This window comes from Rhyacophila brunnea, unplaced genomic scaffold, assembly GCF_057557595.1.
Source record: "Rhyacophila brunnea isolate RB1 unplaced genomic scaffold, BYU_Rbru_1.0 scaffold_16, whole genome shotgun sequence".
Classification (NCBI taxonomy): Eukaryota; Metazoa; Arthropoda; class Insecta; order Trichoptera; family Rhyacophilidae; genus Rhyacophila; species Rhyacophila brunnea.
In genome coordinates, this window is record NW_028232816.1 from 8975123 (window position 1) to 8995902 (window position 20780).

Genomic DNA, 20780 nt, shown 5'->3' on the forward strand with positions numbered 1-20780 from the left:
AACATAATATATATTATTAATCTTTGTTTTTTTCGACCACGTCCGATCCCAATAAGAACATATGGGCCTTCACAGGGTGGAGGTTTGTATTAACTGATTTTTGTTTTTACGAGAAATTGGTGTTAACCACTTGCTCAACCTATTAGGTACATACTCTGACTCCAAACACAAATTTAAAAATTATTTATGTATTTGCCAGACCCAGGATTCGAACCTGGGACTCACGACATTTTAAGCTCACGGGTAACCCGCTCGGCCATCGGGCAAACCGTATTTATGCTTAGTTGTCAAAATATTTAAAATATTTTCAAAACTCATTAAAATATTATTTATTTTACATAATATAAAGAACATGACAAATTATTAATTCAAAGCGTTCACGACGTGACATTAAGTAAGTGTTAACAATTTTCAAATAAAAATACAGGGTAATATGAGTAAATAATACAATAATAAAAATGGTAGCACACATAGTGAACTAGGTTGATAGACCCCATCTTAAAAACTTATAAAACAACGTCAACTAATCAAAGAAATAATTACAAGATAAAAAGAACTTTTTATATACAACGTTTTTAAATTTTCTGTTGATTCATATAAACTTGACTTGACTAGCTTAAACGATCAAAAACATTTGTACTTGATATAAATAATACTGAAATGTCATTTTGACATGTCATATTGATTTCCATAGTAACGCACGTATATATTAATAACTTAGTTGCTAGGACCCCAGACCCCTAGCATCCAATAATAGTGGATTGGATTACGGATTTCTTCCGAAATAACTTTTCATACAAAACAGAATTAACTGAAAATGAATTCAATTATGTTTAAAGATGGCTAAAAGTATTAAAAAAATGCATTGGCATCATGTCACAAATGTCTAGCTAGTCGGGAAGTTAGTTAAAAATCGATTGCAAGATTTGTACCGGACAAAGAACCACCGGACAAAAATAAGAATACGAGCTAAGAAAAACGTTGTAATAATAATAATAAAAATGGAAGCACACATAGTGAACTATGTTGATGGACCCTATCTTAAAAACTTATAAAACAACGTCAACCAATCAAACAAAAAACCAAAATTGTCTTCAATATCAGGCATATTAAAATTAATTCATCAGTGATAGAAACTAACGAAAAATATGGATGTATGACAGGAAAGAATTCTTATATTTAAACTGCTTCTGAATTTATAACATAATAATATAACCAATATTTTTCCTTATATCCGTATTATGGGTTTATCCGCGTATTACACTTTCAAATATTTTCTATTTTTTTTCTGTCAGCGTTTAGATCATGGATGGCCAACTAATATAGGCTAATTTTGCAAATTGAGATTCGATATTGGCTCAAGATTTTAAAAAGCACCGTGTGCTTTTTGCTGCATTTGTTACGCCATTCTCTGTAGACATGAATTTATTACCAGGAAATTTACAAATGGAACATTGTGAACTATGTTGCGATGAACAGTTAAAGAAGAAATTCCATCAGGTTGGTTTGGAAGAGTTTTACAAAACATATTTGGATAAGGAGAAATATCCTGCATTTTACAAACATGCTCTAATGATGACTTCGTTATTTGGAAACACTTACACATGTGAACAACTTTTTAGTCGGATGAAACATGTCAAATCCCGAGTGAGAACACGAATCACTGATGTGCATTTGGAAAACTGTTTACGTGTAGGAACAACCTCACTCGATATCGATATTGATGCACTTAGTTCTGCCACACAAAATCAAACTTCTCACTAATATTTATTATTTTTATATTATTGGGTTTATTTTTTATTATTTAAAAAAATCTAATCTAATAAATATGTTTGATTCTGATTTTTGTTTTATTTTATTAATATTTATATAATAGGTATATATTTCTTTTTTGTTTTGCATTATAAAAAAAATCGGTTTTGCGGCCCGGTAGAAAATCTCATTTTTAGAATCCGGCCCGGCTGCTGAAAAGGTTGGCCACCAATGGTTTAGATGGTAGGTGCCAATATATCAGAATACCTTAATATTTTCTATTAGTGTGTATTCAATTTCATTTATATTCTTTGAAACAAGCTCTGATAGATTATTATATTTAGGTCGTCGGTATATTCTGTTAGAATCATATTCCAGTTGTTAAATACGTGCGTGCTCTCTGCGCTCAAGTATATAAGGTATTAGACCCAAGGGTCAAGAGTCTCGACTTTTCGGTTTTTAGAATCAATATTTCCACCGAATGTGGTGCAGTGATACGGGCGCAATAACTTCATGAGCAGACGTGTTAGTCTTGTAAAAAAAATACTTCGTTTTAAATGGGTACAAAATATCAACACTTGATAAAATTTATCAAGTGTTGATATTTTGTATAATGACATTAATTTAATGCCTGAGGCTATGCATACAGTTTTTAGACACTCAGGCTTTGTTTTTCGTTACATTATGAGTATATTATAAATACCTGACTAAATGAATATGTGGTAATTTTTATATCGTGAATAGTTGGGTGCCACGGTTGCCGAAGATGGTATTTCTAGTGAGCTTGGAATCCGCATGGGTATGGAGGGGTCTGCATTCAGCTAACGTGGAGTCGCATGGAGGTCAAGGCGGTATTATGTGAGGACTAAATGTCGTTTGTTCAACGCGTGCGTGCTATCTGTGCTCCTGTATGGGCTGTGAGATATGGCATCTTACTAAGCTTCAAGGGTCTCGGCTTTTGAGCTTTGAGAATCGATGTCTCCGCTGAATCTTAGGGGTACATTGGTACGACCGCGTTACCAAAGTTCATGAGCAGACACAACAGCTTTTGACGATTGAGGTAATCACGAAGAGATGTTTTATGTGGCTGATACATGTGTTCCGGATGCCGCCAAAGAGTGCGACACTTCGTACCCTTGTGGCACAGCCTCATAGGTTCTGTCATCATGGTCGGCCCTCCCTCACCCTGCAGTGGTACTATAAAAGCGATGTACGCGCTGCAGGTCTGGGGTGGCGGGAGGCGCAAGAGTTGACGATGGATCGAGGGAAGTGGTGCGAACTTGTGCTTGCCCTATACCCCAATGCTGGGTCGTGACAGGGTGAAAGAAGAAGAAGAAGAATGTTTATATCGAGAGTAGGTATGCCAAAATGGCGTTAGAGATATTATGACTAAAGTAAAACCTATTCTATGACAAAGTAACAACTATGTTTGGCAAGGTAGTTAAAAAAAAATATTTAATTAAAAAAAAAGATTTGTATTAAAAGATTTTTGTTTTTACAAGAAATGTAGTTTAGGTCCATACTCTGACTACAAACACATATTGAAAAACAATAAGAATTTTTGCCAGACCCAGCATGCAAACCTGGGACCCCACGACAATATAAGCCGATGCGGTAATCCCTCGGCCATCGTAATAAAAGAAAATAGTGAAATATAAGTAATTTATGGGTTTACTTCACAGTTAAATTTGTATAATATTGAATTCTTTGGTGCAAATAAGGAACAAAATTATTTGTCTTAGTGACATTATTTAGCAGGTAATGAAACCATGGCCCCCACAAGGATAACATTTAAAAATATGTCGTTATACGATGCAATTTTTTGAGTATTGTCTATGGATACTTGACAGCTCCATAATTCAAGTGGATGTAGGTAGGGTTGGGTTTCGGGAATTCTCGGGAATTTTCGAGATTTTCAATCCCGTTTTTTCTATATGAAAAAAGTAGACAGAAAACATCAAACGTTCACAGACTGATCGGGGCATTAAACACAATTAAGCCAACTTCGACTCAAAATGAGCGTAATTTTTCAACGTCAGGGAATTTTGTGTCTCAAAAACGTACGCGATTGTCAGACGGAGCGATTGACAGTCTTGTGTTTTTTTTTTAAATTCTATTTTAATAAGTAATGTTTTGAATTTTTCCTACTTCTATTTGTTTGTCTTCTTAGATAAATAAAAAAAATCATATTTTTTTGGAATTTGTCTGTTTTTACACTGATTTTAGGATTTTTTACAGGTTTTTTTTAAATTTCCCGATATCTCGAGAATTGAAAATTTCATCATTTCGGGAAATCCCGAATCTCGAGATTGTGATATTCTCGGGAAATACCCAACTCTAGGTGTAGGTATTAAAACATACAAAAAATCGCTAAAAATACACTGATACAGCGTCACACTGCCTTTAACCTTAGCGATAGACAGGAGGGCCTGCGAAAGATTCTGGCGTAAGGGCCCGCTTCAGGAGTGGGGGCCATGACTGAGACCTACCCTATACACTCAAATTCTATCAAATACCGTCAGTAATTGGTAGTAATATTATTATTCTAATAAAATGAATAACTAATGAATGAGCTATCAAACAAACAGTAATTAACGCTCACCGTATCATTAAAAATTATCGAAATAAAACCGGTCTGCGATATTCCCATACTATTTTATATCCTCAATTAAAACGTGCTTTATTAGTTTTTAAACTTTTTGATTTTGCGCTGCATGCCAAAAAAGTAGTTAATATCAAAATTTTCCTTATGGTTTTTTTCACCTTATTAATGTTCTTACATAATAATATTATGGGCCTAGATATTATTATGAGTAGGCACGTCAATTTATTTGACTTTTTTGATAACCGAATAATCGAATATTTATTATCTGTTATCAGATAAATATTTAATACGTTATTTGATATTATTATTTTTTATGTTTATATCATCCACAAAATAACTGTTTATATAATATAAGGATAAGACACTAGATATTATATAATAAACTAATTATTTCCGATGTATTGATTTATCTCAACTTGCTTCATGGTGTTGTTTCGGTTTTTAATCAATATATATACATAAGATTTATTGTTTATTGAACATAGTAGACCATTTTGAGTAACTTTAAAAGTTAACTTTAAAATCAATATAAAGGATAACAAGGCTTCAAAATTATATAAATAGATTATCTACAACGTTTAAGGAATGTCCAGGATCATGGTTTGAAAATGCAATAAAAGCTCTATTTTGACCTACGCTGAGCACGTCCGCCCAGTGACTCATCCAAAGTTGATATTTTTAATACCGCAGGCACGTTACGATACGTATATTAACCAATTAACCACTCGAAAATTGATTCGCATTGCCAGTTAACCGATTAATCGTTAATCAGGTCCCCAACTCTAATGGCAAGCCTACTTTTGGCGAAGAAACGGCTTGTCTCAGCCATATAGATTGTGGTCCGATCCTATGTTTGTGAAGAAAAATTTAAATTCGTTGGCTTTTAAACATTATATTAGTACCTACCTGCTTAGTACTATCGCAAATAAACTTGTTGCAATAAATAAAAAAAAATCAAACCCAGACAGAGGTTGTAAATTATAATAGAGTATTGAAATGTGTTGCATACCATTATAAAGTTACCCATAATAATTATGTATTATTAGTATTACAACTCACCACCAATGTTCTTTTCGCACAATGTGCGTTTGTGGGCGTGCACACCTTCCAAAATGTGTCCGCACACATGTTTATATCCCCCGCACACTTTTACAAAAATATTGTAAAATAAAGTTTCCTTTGCCAGATTTTACTTTTACTAATTTTAATTTAGAAATATAATTAGTTACCTTAAAATTAACGTTGTTGCCTTAGCAGATTTCAAATTCTCAGATAACTTAGTTGTCATAATTAATTTCTAGATGTCAACTGCTAAGTACTACCCTCAAGGTGTATTGTGTCCAGAAACTTGTACGTATACAGTTCGCCGTATCACACTTCACAAATGTTGTATCGGAAACATATATATATAACCTCTTTGGGTCGTATAGTGCTGACATAAAATGCATGTCTAAATAAAACACGGTTCTTGTCAGCTTACACTTTACACGAAGCCAGCAGCAAACAAATTTTGAAAATAGCCGTCATACTGGATTATTTATTAGATTAGGTTTTCATTCTTGAGTTCATGAATTTTGCCAAAATCAGTTATAAAAATTGAATTAATGTTCATTTTGAATCTAATAAAATTGGAGACCGTATAGTATATGGGCATCTCTTTCCGATAAGAAAGCTCACGGTGAAATGTTTTACTTATAATTTACATGTAACCAAGGTGTATAAGGTAGACCTACGGGAATCGGGATACTGGCATGACCTGGGAAGATGCAAAAATAATTATATTGTAGGCGCTGCGTAGTATCAGTATGATCCGCCAGAGGACCTAAGATAGATAAAAAACAATAATCAAAGAGAAAAAAATCTCTATGAATTTCGGTATTTTGTTTTTATGCCTACTTAAAAAATGTAACCTATGATAAAATTATGTATGTAGGTTCAAATAAATAATAAACAATAATGATATAGCTTTAGGCTTAACACTGATTTATCAATTTTTGTATTAAAAAACGGATTATGACACATCGCTCTTTAAATCTGACTAATAAAACTAGATTATTTTCCTCATTTAAATGCCAAAGTATCCATATTTATAAAAAAAATATATGCCTATACGAACATTGTTTCATTGTCAATAACATATACCATAAAAGGTCAAGTTTGAACACCAAATCTACTTATTTATTATTTGCATATTTTCCCACAGTGGAAAATGGACGATTAAAGCCTCCTCGATCGCTTTATTCCAGCTGGAGTGATCAATGATCATAATATGTGGCCATTATCCAACGACCGAAGTCGAGAAGGATGTTTACGTTACCCTTTTATCATCTTATATTATATCTTATATTTACACTTTGATCCCAGCGTATTTATGGTTTCTCGTCAGAGTCTACAAGATAACTTGGCGGGGGTACTACATATCAAGTACCTTGTCCAAATATATGATCATTGAAGTTAAGCGCCCTCCACCGAACCTGCCCCGCACCACACTCGGTCTTAATCGAGTGTATCGCGGGACCCTACAACTATTGGTGATGTGAAGCATCTGAAACAATTGGACTGGGAGTGTCCTGGGAGAAGATGCACAAGACTTAGGATCAATGATATGAGTTTCCCCATCTCCATCCGCGATGTATACTTAGGATCAATCACCCTTTTTTCATCAATATCGAGGACATCCATCCAATATTATAGAGCGGCCGTCATGATATAAATAAAAAGCCGGTGGTTGCGGGTTCCAAACCGTGGCTTGTTAAAAGATTATTCGTTTTTTCTATGTGTATTTGATCCAGTGCAAAGATCCAATAGGTTGGACATATGGGTAACAAATATTTCTCCTACAAAATTATAATAATAAAACCGCAATAATACAAGGTCCAAATGCCCCGTTTATTTACTGTAAAAAATATCAACAAAAAAAAATTGGTGTGTGTACTTATGTACGCGCGTTAGAAGTTATACTTCTTTGGCGTAACAAAACTTGTGATAAACTAGATTCTTTGACTAGCTCTTAATTATCTTGTTAAATTACACACTCAAGAAAAAGGACCGCTTATTGGAACGCCGTTGGTTTATTTCTATACACTTTAACTTATATATTACTAACTGGCGCTTAATCGTTTGTTTACGAAAGGAATTGCAAATGGCCGACAGCAATAAATTCGATGCCTAGCCAACGGACAATTCTAAACTATAATATTATACTCTATAATCCTCACGATTGCAGTATTCATACTGTGGCGTAAAGGTAGTGCGTTCGGCTGATAACCGAACAATCGGTGGTTTGAATTCAATCGAGTGCGTTTTTTTTCGTGTGAAAAAATAAATTATCTGTTACATGTCACACGCCAAAAATACTCTCTGATCTGATTTCCCAAACGCGTCAAAAGAAGTATTACCTCAAAAAAAATTGAAATGTACGAGTAGTAAATAAAAACGTGATAAGTAAACAAAAACGTGTTAAATAAAAAAAAAAACTATAGGTATAGATAGCACTCTCCCTTAAGTGAAACTTTGCATGCATATGTTTATTAATGTGTTAATTGCATAAACAACCAGCTGCACATGCATTAATAGTTTCACATAACTGCATTGGGGCGCGTGTTGCGCAACGATCGTCAACGCATGTCACATACTCGTATTGTGATTTGTAAGTAAACCTAACCGTGTCACTGAGTCACATTCCTAAGCCATTAAGCTAAGTCTACACGAGATGACATAATAACAAAATAAATAACGAAACTGCTGGCAGACTGTTTTACATGTATTTTACAACATATAGCAGTGAGTCTTCTATAAAATATATTCCATTCAACTCAGGAGTCATAGTTTCAAATTTTGTTAGTTATTTCCTGTGCGATAAGCCGTATTGCATGTTAAAAATGTAGCAAAAGTTATGATGCCAGATTTTTTTTACTCAGGGCTCGAAATGAACCGGAGCGCACCGGAGCGCCGTTCCGGTTCGTTAAATTGGTAAAATCATCGCTCCGTCTCGTTGAATAAATATTTTGGCCAGGGAACTCAGAAATAATGGGAACTAAAACACCTAACGGGTAAGGAGAAGCAGGCAACTGATCTCGAGTAAGGAAGAATACTGGATAAATTTAAACATGTGCCAAGAATACGACATACGTCTAATACTGACAACTGCTCTCGGTTTATGCATTGACGCTCATTTAATATTAGTGTATTTCACATACTATTGCACACTATAATGTGTTGTTCATTTTTGTAGGACACTCACACATTCAAAACCCTGAGTCAAAATTTACTGAATTGGTATACGTATAGCGGATAGCCTATCGGAATTCTATTTATTATCTGTTATGTGATTTTGACCGTCTGAGCTAGATAGGCCGTGTAATAGAAAATCTAACACACTTATTTTTATAAAATACACATAAAAATTGGTAAGTATGTAAACAGTTTCAGAAAATTATCGAGCGCTCCGGTTCGTAAACTTTTCCATTTCGAGCGCTGTTTTCACTGAAGATTGACTAAGCAACCTCTACGTCTGGTACGTGGAAAAGTGCCACTCCATTCTAGCACTACTCAATGGTGAAAGCAATATAATGGCAAATAATATAATGTTTAAATTCTAATGCATTTAAGTTTTATACTATTCCATTTGAGTCGTTTTTTGCGACCCGGCTTTGCCTTTCGGCATCTTTAGGCACTATGCGCACTCACCAACGGTAAATACATATTGTGTGTATATGTATTTGGGTATATATAAATGAGCTTATTTGTGGATTTGTTATTAAAAAAATAAAAAGTAGCATGTAAGAATAATAATAAAATTGTTTAACTAGGTAATATAACTTTCTTTAAAGCCTGACATTTACCAATTAAAATGGTTTATTAATACCCATTGTTATTTATTATTAGTAGGTACTTATTTATATTATTGATATATGTCATTGGTTAACTCCATTAAATTCCCAATACGATGCCGTTGTTTCCTCAATATTATTGATTTTACACCTACTGAATGTATTATTATCGATTATTATCGAATGATCTATTATTAAGGTGTTGACGATTTATATACCTATTGATTTTTTTATTAGTGATTTACTAGTGATAAGGTATGGGTTTATTTCAAACTATTCATAATTTTGTCTCTGTTCTGGCAGAACACACTAACTGGAGAATACTAGTTTTGAGTAATTTGATTTTGAAGTTGTTAAAATGTTTGAAATGGTCTATCATGTGAGTTTATTAAGTAATCGTAAAAAAGATGACTTTAAAATAAAGACTGTTTATTTATTAAGAAGGTTTCCAGACGGTAAAGTTTGAAATAAGGACCATTTTGGTATAACTGACTCAATATGTCATTTTTTCGAATTAGTGTCTTCTGCTAGAACAGTGACGATTTGTTTGTTATATTTTTTTATTGTGATTCTTGGTTTAATAAAGTTTTGACCTACCTTATTCGTTAATTTATTATATAAGTTAGAATTAAGTGTATTCATTGTCAGTGTGTATTTACCATTGGTGGGTGCGCATAGTACCTGAAGATACTGAAAGGTACAACCCGGGTCGCAAAAAAACGACTCAAATGAAGTAGCTAGTACAAAACTTAAATCTATTAGAATTTAAATTCAAATTCCATAGGTAGGTATCATCGATAGTATTAATAATATTGCGAAATATTGTATTTCGTATGAACACCTCTACTATGACCTAACTTGTCTGAATTATGTGCTATGGCAGCGGTGCCCAACCGTAGCTCGCGACCAACGTGTTGCTCGCGTACCGTTTTAATGTGGCTCGCGGCTCGCGTATTCAGATTATGTATTAAGCTCGCAGTGTAATGTCGAAAATCGGCAAAATTGCTTGTCATATTGAAAGCCACACTAGTTGCCCAACAATCTATATGTACTATAAGTCCGTAACTAAACCAAGAGCTGCTACAATTGCTTCATTTAAGATTGCACACATACTTCCAATGCACAAAAAAACCTTCGACGATGGCAACATAATTAAAGAAGCAATGCTTGCTGCATCAGAAACATTGTTTCAAGAATTTAAAAACAGTAAACAAATTATGTCAGCTATTAAAGATGTTCAATTATCAAGAAATTCAGTCACTCGTAGAATAGAAGCAATGTCTGAAAATATCAAACTACAGAGAAAAAAAGATTTAGAAAAATGCGTTTTTAAGTTTCTCCTGTATTGTTTTTATTTTGTAGTAAATTAGAAGTAGTAATAAACAGTAGTAGTGTAATATTATTGTATTTTATTTTACCTACTGTGTTGATTTAAAAAAAATGGTCATCGTCCTATGTCTAAAATTTTTAAATTCTTAATTTGCTCGAGATAGACTAAAGGTTGGGCACAAGTGTGCTATGGTATGTCACATCAAACGCATTGAAGTCTTGTCAAAGGCATTTCGCAGTGTTTTTCAATTTTCTATTAGACTTTTCAATTGCCTCAGATTTCCAATTTGCCAAGGGCGTATTAAACCTGCCATAAATTCATCGGCTTATTATGAAATAGAAAAGATTTTATTGGACTCGAAACTGGTTTTAATGTATTAATTGAAATTATCTAATACCTTATTTGCCGAATACCTTGCGACTGTTTACTAATCTGTTTGTTTACATGCATTTTGTTGACGCATATAACATAATTAACAATAATGTTTATTAGTATAGCGATAATATTGTAATATAATATGTACAGGTATATCTTTATATATTCGTATTATTCAGGAGATAAACAAGTCATTGTTATAAAATTTACATGATTTAACGTCGTAAAAATCAAATAAAACTAACGTTTTATGTAAAATGAACATGACGTCTAGGCAGATGGTACTTTGTGAAGAGATTTGGTTATTCCGAATGAAAATGACTTGAGCAATATTGAACTCGATGCGTAATGTCAGGGACGGCTTTCATGATGCAGTGCGTGAGGCGCTGGCCTTTCATCCGGGAGCTCTGGTTTCGACCTGGTGAGGACATAATATATTTACGTGATTTTTTCAAATCCTGGGTGTTAGTGATTTTTCAAAATTACTAACAACTACCTTGTACGAAAAACAAGGACGTGGTTATTAATAATATTATAAGGTACAGTTCGATTATGAGGAATACAGCGGCAAAAGCATTTTTAAAATAGCCGGTATACTGGATTATTTGTTCGTTTGGGTTATTCCTAACCTAACCTAAACTAACCCAAACGAACAAATAATCCAGTATATCGGGTATTTTCAAAATGCGTTTTCCGCTGTATTCCTCATAACCGAACTGTACCTATTATAATAATATATAAAAAAAATGTCTGGGACTCGGTTAAAATTAAAACCAAATGCCGACTATTCGACGCTTGCAATTATGACGATACTATTTTACTATATATAATTTGAAAACATAATCTATAGGTAAATACAACACTCGTCGGGGCTTCAACCTGTAACCACTGGATTCGCGCCAGTATGCTTTTCCAATTAAGCTACGGGTATATTACTTAAGTATAATGATTTTAACTAGTAGTTCTTAGGTAAATAAAATGCTTATCGAATTGCGTTAATAGTGTTGGCTATCGGTTTTCGTATAATAAATCAAGGTATATTAACGCAATTCGATAAGCATTTCATCTAAGAATTACTAGTAAAAATCATCGTAATTCAGTAGAATCTTCTTCTTCTTCCACAGCGCTACATCCCGGGGTGGGATTTGGCCTCCTCCACAACCACTCTCCACTCACTCCGGTCTCTCGCCACACTTCTCCAGTTACCGGGTCTTCCTATATGAAGCCAGTCCACTTCTACGGCGTCAGCCCATCTCCTTCTTGGACGGCCTCTGGGTCTCTTCCGTTGGGGTAGCCACTTCGTCATGATCCTTGGCGCTCTAACTTCAGGCATTCTCTCCACATGTTCTGCCCATCGTAGTCTTTGGGACTTACAGTATCTTATGATTGTTTGCTGTTCAATCAGCTCTTCTAACTCGTGGTTCATTTTTATTCTGTAGTTTCCATTTTCCAACGTGGGTCCAAAGATTTGGCGGAGTATTTTACGCTCGAAGACAGCTAATTTGTTTTCCTCGTTTTGAGTTAAGCACCAAGTCTCACAGCCATAAGTGACCACTGGCTTTATAATTGTTTTATAAATTAGAAGTTTACTTCTTCGGCCTAGAATTTTCAACCCCACCAGTCGCTTGCAGGCATGCCAGCATTTATTCCCGAAGATAAGGCGGATTTATATCTCCTCTGCTGTCTTCTTTTGGGTATTTAGGCTGGATCCGAGATACGTGAACTTGTCCACCCCTTCATATGCATGCTTTCATATGTCTATATTCTGCAGCGGTACCTGATCGCGTGTGCTGACCATATACTTAGTTTTTGACTGGTTTATTTGCAGCCCAGCGTTTTCTGCTTTTATTTTCATAGTGCTACCATGGTACACACAAATTGAAAAACAATATGTGTACTTGCCAGATCCAGGATTCGAACCTGAGACCTACCTCGTGATAGTCCAACGCTTAAACCGCGCGGCCACCGTGGGTGTCAAACACCGGGGTATTTTTAATACCTATATATAATTTATATGTGGTGATAATATAACTTTAAGGGTAACGAGAACATGAGAAAGTGGACCATTCAGTCTCTTCTCATATTGAAAGATTTTTTTTTTGCATATTTAGTAAGTAAAATAACTTAGGTATAAATTAATTAGGTTATCAATTGAACAATATTGACACGGATGTATTGATCTGATAAGAATTAAATACGTGCGTTTATTTTTAACGCACCAGTTTTTTAAAAAAAAACTTGCATAATTTTAAACAAAGAAATTTGCTAAATCCACTTAATGGGTAAATAATATTATTATATTCCATCTAGGTAATTACGCAACATATGCACCAATAATTAAAAAATACTAAAATACTTCAGAGATGTTTAGTATGGGGTAGATCAAATTGTAATATATATATATTAAAATCGTAACGGGTTTTTTTTATTAGAAATTCCTAAAGTTAGTAAAATGGGATATCATTTTAATATATTATTATTATTATTACGATAGTTTTTCAAAGGTTTTTTGTTTGACCGCCCGTTGATGTCTAATCGTAATGATCGTTAGAATGTGATAAACATATTGACGTATTTCCAGTCAATGTCAGTCACAGACTCTTTTACATTTTGTACAACACGTCTTCTTGTTATAATAAGTTCATGTCCACTCCTCAGTTAGAGCATATGGACACCACACATGAGAGCCTCCAAGAATACATGGTACTGGCCACTCACATCAGTCCAAGCATGCCCTCCAGGATACCGGAATCTTTTGACTTGGATAAAAGTCAGATCAGATTAAACTGTCCGTAGTATAACTATAATAGGAATCTGTAGTGGTTATGCCCATATGACTACGCCTGTTGACGGATTTGATTTGAAATACATATGTATTAATAAATGCTAAATGCTTTTAAGATTTTACCTCTTTTAGGTTATCAAAATAGCTCCAAGAATCTAAGTTAAGTAGAAACTGATTGGGCCAATTATGGTGACCCTCATTCTTTTTTTCCCTCCTACCTCAAATCCACGATTATTCTCGAAAGACTAGGCGACCAGCAGTCACTGGTCATCACTCATCAGTCGACCGTGATTAAAGTTACGCCAATTAGCTCAAGTTACTTCAAGACAACGGGTGCGTGTAGGCTTGTTACAGCTAAACCGCAGTTTATTGATTAATTTAATTGTACAGACTGATTCAGAAGATATTCATAGACCACGGCTGGGTCAGCTTGATATAGTGTGACTGTCATCCAAGTTTTACTTCGGAATACCTGGCAAGCCATGATACCGGCTATTATCATTCAGCGCACCAGGTAACCCAACAAACAATACCGCGTGAGAGCAAGGAGCCAGCCTCAACAGCCATACAGTTAGTGCCTGGCATCCTAACATAACACCCCCCCCCTTGAAATTCACATCCACCATCACAAAATTACAGTCCACTGCAAAAATCGCAACCAGAAACCATTGCTTCATTTGATATATAATTCAATTTCATATTTATTTTTTAAGTAAGTATCCGTTGTTTGTAAATTACATTTTAAAATTAAATAGGGACCCCAAGAAACTCCATTTGTAAAATACTGTAAATTATCATAATGTGTCTACTAGCAGATGAAATACAACACACTTTTTTATAAAAAAAAATATCATCCTATTTTCTTCTATAGTGTTAACTGTCAATTCGTGGTGGAACTGCATTGTATTATTTGATTAAGTAATTATTTGTTTAGTTAAATATAACACAATTTTATAATACTTATTCCACTTTATTAATTAAATTTTGGACCGGTTTTGTCCTCCTCAAAAGGACATTATCAATATTGATAATTAAAGAAATAATTAATCAAATAATCACTTACTATATCAAAACAAAAGCCTGTCAAATTGAACGTCCCTCTACCATTTTAAAAGACCCAGATCTGAGATGCCATAATCATATTTATTAGGTACTCACTTACACGTAATAGACTACAAAAAATGTTTCACGTTTCAATGGGCAAACATCTAAATAGGTAACTATAGCTTACCTGTTAGTTTTTAATTATATATTATCCTATAATTAACATACCTTTTATTTAGAAACATGCACGTTAAATGCTTTTTTAAAATAACTATTCGTGTACCTAACAAGATGCATCCTGCATTTTTTCTTCTTTTGTGTACAAGGATTCCGTTTTTAGGTTATAATAATTATCGATATAATTACCCACTTGAATTTCTGTATTTATTTTCCATCGAGATTCGAAAAATTCTCAGAAACTGTTTCAAGTGAGTATGCCTAATATTTTTTTCTAACATCTGCCCTACAATACGACGCGGAATCTTACTACATGTCAACATGGATAATAATTTACAAGAAATATATAGTATCCACATTATGAACCTATTATCTCCATGCAAACATACTTATAAATAACAACATTCGAATGTGTGACTCACAAATTCAGAATGAAACACTATACTACTCATCCATCGCGGTACTTTAAGTAATATATACCTATAGCATTTATTTTTTTAAATGAGTAAAACTGAGCTCTCGATCAGACTAGATACAGCTAGGAGAGGCCTTCATATAACAGTATATCGAGAGTAGCTTATATGATATTACATCAGATAGGGAAGCAAATAGTCTTGATGAGGGATAAGAACTATACTGAGTGAATAATGTAAATCTTATCTTAAGAAATTATAAAACAACGTCCACATGAACTCACTCTTACGCAAGTGGAATATTTATATATATATCATCATCAGCCTGGGTCGATCCACTGCTGGACGATGGTCTCCTCTAGCTCCATTTACTCTTCTCGGTGCTGAGTTATTTGCTGCCACGTACATCCAGCTAACTTTATTAATTCAGTGGGTTAGGGCAACCCTGTGGTCATTTTACTAAGTCCTAAACTTATAATTTGTAATGTCCACAATATGTTAAAAACAAAAAAAAATTAAATTGAAATTTACCACTGTATGACGGCTATCCAGAGGCTGTTCACTCGCCGAGCGACATGTCCAAGCCATTGCCATTTCACCTGCTTAGCGACCTCTGTCACATCGAGTAACCTCGTCTGCTATATATATGTTTATAATGTGGAATTATGAATAAAATAATCGAAGGTTACTAAACAAATAATGCTATTATTACATCCTACAATGATGCAGTAAACCAACGCCATCTTTAGATTAATAAAGCCTGAGCATAACTTTTTGCACAAGCAACGAGTGGTCCAGTTTTCAGCTGTCAAAATCAGATCCCAGATTGCTTGACATTTTGATTTGCCCTTTTTCGTTTCAAATTGAATTATAAAAAATTCTCAAATCAAATATATTAACTGTCAGTGTTATTAATAACACCCAGACCCAGGATTCCAACGGCGTTATAGTCCAACACTTAAGCTGCGCGGCCACCGTGGGTACGTGGTACCATGGGCACACCCACGGTGGCCGCGCGGCTTAAGCGTTAGACTATAACGCCGTGGGTCCCAGGTTCGAATCCTGGGTCTGGCAAGTACACATATTGTTTTTCAATTTGTGTGTGAGTCAGGGTATGGACCTAATAGGTTGAGCAAGAGGCTGACATCCATTTCTCGTAAAAACAAAATCTGTTAATACAAACTTCTACTCTGTGGAGGCCCATTTGATCCTATTAGGATCGGACATGGTCAGGGTTATTAATAAATAATATACATTCCTATTATTCATCAGCTGTCAAAGTCCTTCACACAAAAACCGGTGGTAATATCGATTTCTTAAAAATATGTAGCATTGATCTATGCATTACATTTTGTAGAAGGTGTGTTAATGCTAGTGTATTATTTATCATGTAACTTATCCATTCAAATCAAACCATTCCCTGTGTGAACACGACATACGCGTCAGTATGAGCACTCTATAGAACAATGACAGACAATGACAGTTCATACATAGACAACAACGGGAGGGTGGAAAAAGTAGGACCAGTCGTTGTGAATGTATCGGCTTTCTATTTGAGTCGGCAATGAGTAAACACAAACATTTTGTGGAATATCAAATATATAATAAGTCTTGTGTTGAATTCCAGTAAATTTGTTCTTTATACAACTTGAACTTTGCGTAATAAAAAATACGATTGATCGTACAAATTTTCTGTAATATTATAAATTTAATATAATATGATAAGTTTAGTATTAGTCCAGACTCCAGGGCCCCTTCAAGTATGTTCATTTGGCCGTGATTCCCGTCATAGTTTTTAAGGCCTAATTACACCAGTAGAATCACAGATCCAACCAAATTCAATGTCGTCGTCAGCAATCGTTGACTTTAAATACCGAGCAATCACACGGAACGATTCAGCTACCAACTCAATCGTGTTGACACTCTTGATTGATTGGTTCATAATATACGCTCAGTTGCTAGTGTGTACAATAATTATTATAATATGTTAAGCGACAAATAAAATTTAAACAAGGAACGATTTGCTAATTATATTTAATAGGGTATTATTGTTTTGTATTATTATTTGTATATTAAATTTTGTGTTGTTATGTCAAACGCAAGATAGGACACGCTCATTCGGCCACACTTGGAAGCTCAAGGCTAATTCGGATATGTTCGTACGTTCTCGAAAATCTTCGATACGATCGTGCCTAAAAAATAGAAATTGTTCCAATTCAATAACGACTCAAAAGTAACTTTTCACGATCGAGGGCGATCGGGGCAGACGGTCGGGTCAGGCGATTGGTCTGAGATCTTGCTAATGTAATTCGAGCTTTAGTCCCGTAGAAGACGGTTATTATTAAATAATATTAAGCAGTTAGTACTATATATTGTTTTTACATATTATAATTCTGTAGGAATATAAGTTAGAAAAACAACTAAATAGAATTCTAAGCCTTTTTGACTTATCGACTGGCAATTTTTTGAGGGCAAACCAAGTTCCGGATTACTGCTTCATCGAACAGAAAAGAAAAACAACAAAAATACTTCTCCTAAGGTTTACTAGTTTTTTTGACCGTAACAATCCACATCACACTGTAACCGGCCGTTCAACTTTTAAGTTGCTCTGCAGTATAGCAGCGCTTCTCAAACAATGGGACTATGCATTGCGAGGCAACGAAAAATCAACCGCGCTGGAAATTGGCTACAAACTATATATTATTAAAATCAGAGGATTTTTTACCATTTTTATAATTTATTTATTTTTTATGGTTAGGTACTACTTTATTATTCTACTTGTGAACTTAGGTTTACGTTCTTTTATAAATTCATATTATAGGGTATATAGTCCAGTCAATATGTACTTTTTGGTTGCAAAAGGTGGGGTAGAAGATTTTTTTCCTCTACTTGTATATATGATAATGAGTAATAAAAAAACGAGTTTGCCAATTCGGATGACTTCTGCACAACTTTTGGCGGGCAAAAAACCGCAAAATTTTGGGTTTTTTGGTTTTTCGCTTATATCTCAAAAACGGTCGGTCGTAGCAAAAATATTTATGTACACAATTTTAAAGCTTATTAAATTTCCTAAATTTTTTATGGAATACATTTTTTTATCTCTGACCGTTTATGAGATATTTGCTGTTAAAAACAGTATAAATGTATTCGAAAACACGCGTTTTAGTAAAAATCAAACTTTAATGAGAAGAAATATCATTTTAAACTTAAGATCTTACAAATAAACAGTTTAGGGTTACAAACTAGACTTTATGGTCAATGGGCCCAATGTTCCAGATGGTGCTTGGGGTGGGGGGAGGTATAGTGGGAGTGGTAGAAAGGGCCACATTCCAATACCCCCACCAGTACCGCTAGTGCCACGATACGAATCAGTACCCCCCTAGAACCGTAATCCGCCACCATCACCTTCAAATTACAGTCCACTGCAAAAGCGCCACCAGTCTCATTTAAATAAATCAAGACAGTTTAGACGGCTTAATTATTGTAACAATTATTATAATAAGTACCTCAATACATAAATATGATAAAAATCCTCGATAGCCGCCGATAGCAGTTTTCTGTATAGAATAGATGCGCTGGTTTGATTATTTTTTAGTTTAAACGCTGAATACGAATTCAAAGTTAAACTTGATATTCTGTAATTAAGGCGATGTCTTTACCTACCAGAGGCACCTAGCAGAAAAAAACGGAACTTACAATTTGAGATATTTTTTTGATAATATACAATTTCAGTTGAATTACTGTATTAATTAATAAATTATGTACCTGAGAAAATATAAATGTGTATAGCTTGAAATCCTTCTAATTTATATCAAACCGAGCTTCAATATGACGTGGACCTAAAAATCGATGTTTTTTTTAAAAATAAATTAAACTATGAATTACTTAGTCAAAAATCTCTTAGGTAGGTACAGCATAGAAAACTTAATAAACTAATTTTTAATAATAAATATAACCATAAAATATACCTATGTAATACTAAGATGGGATTCTTTGATAAATTCACATTTTATAACATTTTTTTACAAATTTGTAAGTTTATCCTTAACTTAAAATAAAAAATATTTTTATTTTTAATGTTTTCAGATACCTAGGTACATATTTATTAATTAATATAGTTGAAATAAATTGTAAATTATCAAAAAAATGTCTCAAATTGTAAGCTTCGTATTTTTCCGCTAGGTGACTATGGTGGGCAAAGACATCGCCTTAATGTACGCCCATAAAATACCAAGATGGTGGCTAAAATCACATTTTTAAATTAAAAACTTTTCGGAACTTTTGGAACCATTTTCGGACAGCATCGATTATTCTTAATGTTTAGCACGCTCGGAATATTTGTACGGAACCAATATCAAATATTGAGCTTTTTGTATTCAGTATAACGCATTGCCTAAGAATTTTCCTCACCTATTCTTATCAACTTTGCTAGGTTAACTTTTTGAAGTAAATGACCTTAAAAATAAATTGTCATTCTTCTAGTGAACGGCCTCTAATACCTAACGTAAATACTATTATATTTTGTACATAAACGAAATTTTCTTTTGAGAGTAAAGCGCGAAATATATTATGGTGCATGTCGTCTGCTATCACGTGACGTCACAGTAAGCTGCCGCTACGGAGAAAAGGTCTGTAATGTCGTTTTTCTTGGTGTTTAAAATGTTACCAGACTGATGCTCCCATCCCGTAGCACATTTTGAACCTTCAAACGAACATTGTCAGTTGGCAAAATTTGCCTAAATCACCAGAACAACAATGAGGTCACCTCACGTTGAACTGCACTGCATCGACACCTGCATGACTCAATTAACGTTTTTATCATCTTCTACATACCTACACTCTTCGACTGTCATGTTCAAATCACGTTTTTTTGTTTTTAGCGGTTGGCAATATGTATTTTCTATAAGAATGTTGTCTATTATCTATGGTCTGCAGGTTGGGTTCTGTTCAAAATATTATCTATGGATGTCATGTTGCAAGTAATTTTAACGTACGCACACGTAGAAACTGTTAAAATTAATTGAAATTAGCATGAATAATTAATAATAATCCAAATTACTAATACATTATAGTTGGCACTCTTCATCAGTGTCATTCTTCAGTGAATTTACAGAGATGGTGATCGTTCAAAATATTCTGCAAAATGACGAAACCATAGAATAAATTTGTCGTCGCGACAGCGTGACAGTTGGCAACATGCACCTCAATTTGATCACAACTTTAATTGCACAATCCTACTTACGTTTTCAATGCATTTTTCGGCAATAATTAAAAGCAAGGTTTTCTATTGGAAATATTTTAAATAACGCACTTTTTTGTCGGCATCTTATTTAAATAATCGAAAAAATACGTATACGTGCGTAACAATAGATCTTTGCTTGGTGAAATAATAATGTCGGTCATTCAATTGAATACATGCTCAAGTTCAACGTTAAAGCAAAATAAAAAATCATATACCTATGTACGC